The following is a 7,500-nucleotide window of genomic DNA, read 5'->3' as shown; positions in this document are numbered from 1 at the left end:
TATTGTTTTAAGAATCTTGCCCACAAGCAAATAGAAACACAACTGTTTGTTTTAAGGTGTTTGCCCACAAACAAATAGAAACGAAATTGATTGTTTCACGGTGCTTGCCCACAAGCAAATAGAAACACAATTGATTGTTTTAAGGTGTTTGCCCACAAGCAAATAGAAACAAAACTGATAGTTTTAAGGTGTTTGCCCACAAGCAAATAGAAACACAACTGTTTGTTTTAAGGTGCTTGTCCACAAGCAAATAAAAACACGACTGTTTGTTTTAAGATGCTTGCCCACAAGCAAATAAAAACACGACTGTTTGTTTTAAGGTGCTTGCCCAGAAGCAAATAAAAATAAAACTGATTGTTTTAAGGTACTTGTCCAAAAGCAAATAAAAACACGACTGTTTGTTTTAAGGAGCTTGCCCACAAGCAAATAGAAACACAATTAATTGTTTTAAGGTGCTTGGCCACAAGCAAAAAGAAACACAATATATTGTTTCATGGTACTTGCCCACAAGCAAATAGAAACACAATTAATTATTTTAAGGTACTTGCCCGCAAGCAAATAGAAACACAATATATTGTTTCATGGTGCTTGCCCACAAGCAAATAGAAACACAATTAATTGTTTTAAGGTGCTTGCTCACAAGCAAATAGAAACACAATTGATTGTTTTAAAGTGCTTTCCCACAAGCAAATAAAAACACAATTGATTGTTTTAAGGGGCTTTCCCACAAGCAAATAAATAGAAACACTATTGATTGTTTTAAGGTTCTTTCCCACAAGCAAATAGAAACACTATTGATTGTTTTAAGGTGCTTGCCCACAAGCAAATAGAAACACAACTGATTTTTTAAGGTGCTTGCCCACAAGCAAATAGAAACTCAATGGATTGTTTTAAGGTGCTTGCCCACAAGCAAATAGAAACAATATATTGTTTCATGGTGCTTGCCCACAAGCAAATAGAAACACTATTGGTTGTTTTAAGGTGCTTGCCCACAAGAAAATAGAAACTCAATGGATTGTTTTAAGGTGCTTGCCCACAAGCAAATAGAAACACAATTGATTTTTTAAGGTGCTTGCTCACAAGGAAATAGAAACACAATTGATTGTTTTAAAGTGCTTTCCCACAAGCAAATAAAAACACAATTGATTGTTTTAAGGGGCTTTCCCACAAGCAAATAAATAGAAACACTATTGATTGTTTTAAGGTTCTTTCCCACAAGCAAATAGAAACACTATTGATTGTTTTAAGGTGCTTGCCCACAAGCAAATAGAAACACAACTGATTTTTTAAGGTGCTTGCCCACAAGCAAATAGAAACTCAATGGATTGTTTTAAGGTGCTTGCCCACAAGCAAATAGAAACACAATATATTGTTTCATGGTGCTTGCCCACAAGCAAGTAGAAACACAATATATTGTTTCATGGTGCTTTCCCACAAGCAAATAGAAACACTATTGATTGTTTTAAGGTGCTTGCCCACAAGAAAATAGAAACTCAATGGATTGTTTTAAGGTGCTTGCCCACAAGCAAATAGAAACACAATTGATTTTTTAAGGTGCTTGCTCACAAGCAAATAGAAACACAATTGATTGTTTTAAAGTGCTTTCCCACAAACAAATAAAAACACAATTGATTGTTTTAAGGGGCTTTCCCACAAGCAAATAAATAGAAACACTATTGATTGTTTTAAGGTTCTTTCCCACAAGCAAATAGAAACACTATTGATTGTTTTAAGGTGCTTGCCCACAAGCAAATAGAAACACAACTGATTTTTTAAGGTGCTTGCCCACAAGCAAATAGAAACTCAATGGATTGTTTTAAGGTGCTTGCCCACAAGCAAATAGAAACACAATTAATTGTTTTAAGGTGCTTGGCCACAAGCAAAAAGAAACACAATATATTGTTTCATGGTGATTGCCCACAAGCAAATAGAAACACAATTAATTATTTTAAGGTACTTGCCCGCAAGAAAATAGAAACACAATATATTGTTTCATGGTGCTTGCCCACAAGCAAATAGAAACACAATTAATTGTTTTAAGGTGCTTGCTCACAAGCAAATAGAAACACAATTGATTGTTTTAAAGTGCTTTCCCACAAGCAAATAAAAACACAATTGATTGTTTTAAGGGGCTATCCCACAAGCAAATAAATAGAAACACTATTGATTGTTTTAAGGTTCTTTCCCACAAGCAAATAGAAACACTATTGATTGTTTTAAGGTGCTTGCCCACAAGCAAATAGAAACACAACTGATTTTTTAAGGTGCTTGCCCACAAGCAAATAGAAACTCAATGGATTGTTTTAAGGTGCTTGCCCACAAGCAAATAGAAACACAATATATTGTTTCATGGTGCTTGCCCACAAGCAAATAGAAACACTATTGGTTGTTTTAAGGTGCTTGCCCACAAGAAAATAGAAACTCAATGGATTGTTTTAAGGTGCTTGCCCACAAGCAAATAGAAACACAATTGATTTTTTAAGGTGCTTGCTCACAAGCAAATAGAAACACAATTGATTGTTTTAAAGTGCTTTCCCACAAGCAAATAAAAACACAATTGATTGTTTTAAGAGGCTTTCCCACAAGCAAATAAATAGAAACACTATTGATTGTTTTAAGGTTCTTTCCCACAAGCAAATAGAAACACTATTGATTGTTTTAAGGTGCTTGCCCACAAGCAAATAGAAACACAACTGATTTTTTAAGGTGCTTGCCCACAAGCAAATAGAAACTCAATGGATTGTTTTAAGGTGCTTGCCCACAAGCAAATAGAAACACAATATATTGTTTCATGGTGCTTGCCCACAAGCAAGTAGAAACACAATATATTGTTTCATGGTGCTTTCCCACAAGCAAATAGAAACACTATTGATTGTTTTAAGGTGCTTGCCCACAAGAAAATAGAAACTCAATGGATTGTTTTAAGGTGCTTGCCCACAAGCAAATAGAAACACAATTGATTTTTTAAGGTGCTTGCTCACAAGCAAATAGAAACACAATTGATTGTTTTAAAGTGCTTTCCCACAAGCAAATAAAAACACAATTGATTGTTTTAAGGGGCTTTCCCACAAGCAAATAAATAGAAACACTATTGATTGTTTTAAGGTTCTTTCCCACAAGCAAATAGAAACACTATTGATTGTTTTAAGGTGCTTGCCCACAAGCAAATAGAAACACAACTGATTTTTTAAGGTGCTTGCCCACAAGCAAATAGAAACTCAATGGATTGTTTTAAGGTGCTTGCCCACAAGCAAATAGAAACACAATATATTGTTTCATGGTGCTTGCCCACAAGCAAATAGAAACACTATTGATTGTTTTAAGGTGCTTGCCCACAAGAAAATAGAAACTCAATGGATTGTTTTAAGGTGCTTGCCCACAAGCAAATAGAAACACAATATATTGTTTCATGGTGCTTTCCCACAAGCAAATAGAAACACTATTGATTGTTTTAAGGTGCTTGCCCACAAGAAAATAGAAACTCAATGGATTGTTTTAAGGTGCTTGCCCACAAGCAAATAGAAACACAATTGATTTTTTAAGGTGCTTGCTCACAAGCAAATAGAAACACAATTGATTGTTTTAAAGTGCTTTCCCACAAGCAAATAAAAACACAATTGATTGTTTTAAGGGGCTTTCCCACAAGCAAATAAATAGAAACACTATTGATTGTTTTAAGGTTCTTTCCCACAAGCAAATAGAAACACTATTGATTGTTTTAAGGTGCTTGCCCACAAGCAAATAGAAACACAACTGATTTTTTAAGGTGCTTGCCCACAAGCAAATAGAAACTCAATGGATTGTTTTAAGGTGCTTGCCCACAAGCAAATAGAAACACAATATATTGTTTCATGGTGCTTGCCCACAAGCAAATAGAAACACTATTGATTGTTTTAAGGTGCTTGCCCACAAGAAAATAGAAACTCAATGGATTGTTTTAAGGTGCTTGCCCACAAGCAAATAGAAACACAATATATTGTTTCATGGTGCTTGCCCACAAGCAAATAGAAACACAATATATTGTTTCATGGTGCTTGCACACAAGCAAATAGAAACACTATTGATTGTTTTAAGGTGCTTGCCCACAAGAAAATAGAAACTCAATGGATTGTTTTAAGGTGCTTGCCCACAAGCAAATAGAAACACAATATATTGTTTCATGGTGCTTGCCCACAAGCAAATAGAAACACAATATATTGTTTCATGGTGCTTGCACACATGCAAATAGAAACACTATTGATTGTTTTAAGGTGCTTGCCCACAAGAAAATAGAAACTAAATGGATTGTTTTAAGGTGCTTGCCCACAAGCAAATAGAAACACAATATATTGTTTCATGGTGCTTGCCCACAAGCAAATAGAAACACAATATATTGTTTCATGGTGCTTCCCCACAAGCAAATAGAAACACAATATATTGTTTCATGGTGCTTTCCCACAAGCAAATAGAAACAATATTGATTGTTTTAAGGTGCTTGCCCACAAGAAAATAGAAACACAATATATTGTTTCATGGTGCTTTCCCACAAGCAAATAGAAACACTATTGATTGTTTTAAGGTGCTTGCCCACAAGCAAATAGAAACACAATATATTGTTTCATGGTGCTTGCACACAAGCAAATAGAAACACAATATATTGTTTCATGGTGCTTCCCCACAAGCAAATAGAAACACAATATATTGTTTCATGGTGCTTTCCCACAAGCAAATAGAAACAATATTGATTGTTTTAAGGTGCTTGCCCACAAGAAAATAGAAACACAATATATTGTTTCATGGTGCTTTCCCACAAGCAAATAGAAACACTATTGATTGTTTTAAGGTGCTTGCCCACAAGCAAATAGAAACACAATATATTGTTTCATGGTGCTTTCCCACAAGCAAATAGAAACACTATTGATTGTTTTAAGGTGTTTGCCCACAAGAAAATAGAAACTCAATGGATTGTTTCATGGTGCTTGCCCACAAGCAAATAGAAACACAATATATTGTTTCATGGTGCTTGCCCACAAGCAAATAGAAACACAATATATTGTTTCATGGTGCTTGCACACAAGCAAATAGAAACACAATATATTGTTTCATGGTGCTTGCACACAAGCAAATAGAAACACAATTGATTGTTTCATGGTGCTTGCCCACAAGCAAATAGAAACACAATATATTGTTTCATGGTGCTTGCACACAAGCAAATAGAAACACAATTGATTGTTTTAAGGTGCTTGCCCACAAGCAACTAGAAACCGGTTAACAACAATGACAATTAATAGCAACTTAACCAAGACAGTAAATAGAAGAGCTCTCAGTGGAGCGCAAACATCCGCCACGGCAGCGTGTATATATATATATATATATATATATATATATATATATATATATATATATATATATATATATATGCGTATATGTATTACATGCATAAATACATTATACATCTGTCTGTGCTTGCGTATCTGCGTAAACATACATACGAACAACCCAAAGTGCGTATCATCATTATACCTTAAATCTGATCGAACATGGGAAATAATGAGGTCGCTTAAGACTATCAAATATCATAGAAATGACAAATAACAAATAATAATAATCATCATCACGGACAGAAAGTGACAAGAAGAAGACTGTCTTATGAACCACACTCACCTATCTTCATTGACGTGTGGAAGTCGATTACATTGCCACATTGTATCTGCAACAAAAGAGAAGAGGTTTTCGTTAACTTTCTAATCGGTATAAACAATGCCAGGAAGATCATGCGTGAAGTGGGAGATGATGAATGGAGAAGTATTGATTTCAAAAGCTCAAGATAGAGACGACTGGCGAAATGTAACAGAGGCTCCTATGCGTCAATAGGAGTAGGAGGAGATGATGATGATGATGATAAACAATTAGGGAGTTCCTATTACAGTACATCATGAGTAAAAGTAGTTTATTTTGAAAGGAAGAAAATATATAAACTGAAAGAAAAGATCAAGCAATGAATCGTTAATACTTTTTTTTAGGTTTTTATAGTTTATATATGAAAGATTTATCTTATTATCATTATTATTATTATTATTACTTCCTTAGACCCTAGTTGGAAAAGCAGGATGCTATAAGCCCAGGGGCTCTAACATGGAAAATAGCCCAGTGAGGAAAGGAAAAAAAGGAAAAATAAAATATTTCAATAAGAGTAACATTAAAATAATTATCTTTTATATAAACTATATAAACTATAACAAAAGAGGAAGAGAAATTAGATAGAATAGTGTGCTCAAGCTGTTGTTAATTCTTAAAATATCTTATTTTGATTGTTCATTACTTTTGTAGTTTATTCCCTTGTTTTTTATGATTTTATAGTTTATATATGAAAGATTTATTTCAATGCTGTTACTATTCTTAAAATACTTTAATTGTTCATTACTTCTTTTGTAGTTTATTTCCTTGTTTTTTATGATTTTATAGTTTATATATGAAAGATTTATTTTAATATTACTAGTCTTAAAATATTTTATTTTAATTGTTCTTTACTTCTCCGTAGTTTATTTATTTCCTTATTTCCTTTCCTCATTGGGCTATTTTCTCTGTTGGAGCCCTTGGCCTCCTGCTTTTCCAACTAGGGATGATGCTAAGCAAATAATAATAATAATAATAATAATAATAATAATAATGATAATAATAATAATAATACAAAACAAACAACAACACCAGTTATAATATTAGTATTCTTAATAAAAATAATAATAATAATAATAATAATAATAATAATAATAACAACAACAATAATAATATAGAACACCAGTTACAATAATAGTATTCTTATTGTGCATGTTTACATAATTCGAAAAATATAATGGCCTTGCATAAAGTTCGATCTAAAACTTAACAACGAAAACAGCCCACTTTGCATACTCATCTTTTCTATTTTTCAGTAAAGCAAATTACAGACCTTGACGTCTCCCCTTTCCAGCCTTGGAAATGAACTTGATGATCCCAATTTCTTAATCTCGTGAGAGAAGGGAAGTCTAATTTATATTGACAGATAGAAAGTCTATTTTTTTATGATTATAATGATTTTCTAATTCGGGGCAATTCACATGGTGTAATCGGTTGATGATTACTCGAGTGCCACGTGTGGATGAGAGCATGGTGAGGGGTAGATGGAGATGGTTTGGGCTTGATCTTCGCACTCCCCAAGAGAGGTTAGTTCACCATACTTTCAACTGGGCTCCACAAGGCACTAAAAGAATTGGAAGACCCAGGCCTACATGGCTGAGGACTATGAAGCGTGTACCATATGTGGATGAGAGCATGGTGAGGGGTAGATGGAGATGGTTTGGGCTTGATCTTCGCACTCCCCAAGAGAGGTTAGTTCACCATACTTTCAACTGGGCTCCACAAGGCACTAAAAGAATTGGAAGACCCAGGCCTACATGGCTGAGGACTATGAAGCGTGTACCATATGTGGATGACAGCATGGTGAGGGGTAGATGGAGATGGTTTGGGCTTGATCTTCGCACT

General features: G+C 34.2%; 1 protein-coding gene across 10 annotated transcripts in view; it reads right to left on the bottom strand.

Annotated features, from left to right (window-relative positions):
• LOC137627696 (regulator of G-protein signaling 9) overlaps positions 1–7,500 on the bottom strand; it is a 415,360-nt gene that overhangs the window by 342,044 nt on the left and 65,816 nt on the right. For all 10 annotated transcript variants that reach the window (XM_068358916.1, XM_068358923.1, XM_068358915.1 and 7 more), the window contains one exon: positions 5,644–5,689. The gene's annotated coding sequence lies outside the window, so the exon portion shown is untranslated. The remainder of the gene's footprint in view (positions 1–5,643; positions 5,690–7,500) is intronic.

Source organism: Palaemon carinicauda, chromosome 35 (genome assembly GCF_036898095.1).
Source record: "Palaemon carinicauda isolate YSFRI2023 chromosome 35, ASM3689809v2, whole genome shotgun sequence".
NCBI classification, from domain to species: domain Eukaryota; kingdom Metazoa; phylum Arthropoda; class Malacostraca; order Decapoda; family Palaemonidae; genus Palaemon; species Palaemon carinicauda.
The sequence above is the reverse complement of the archived record's forward strand: the minus strand, read 5'-3'. Positions and strand labels throughout refer to the sequence as shown.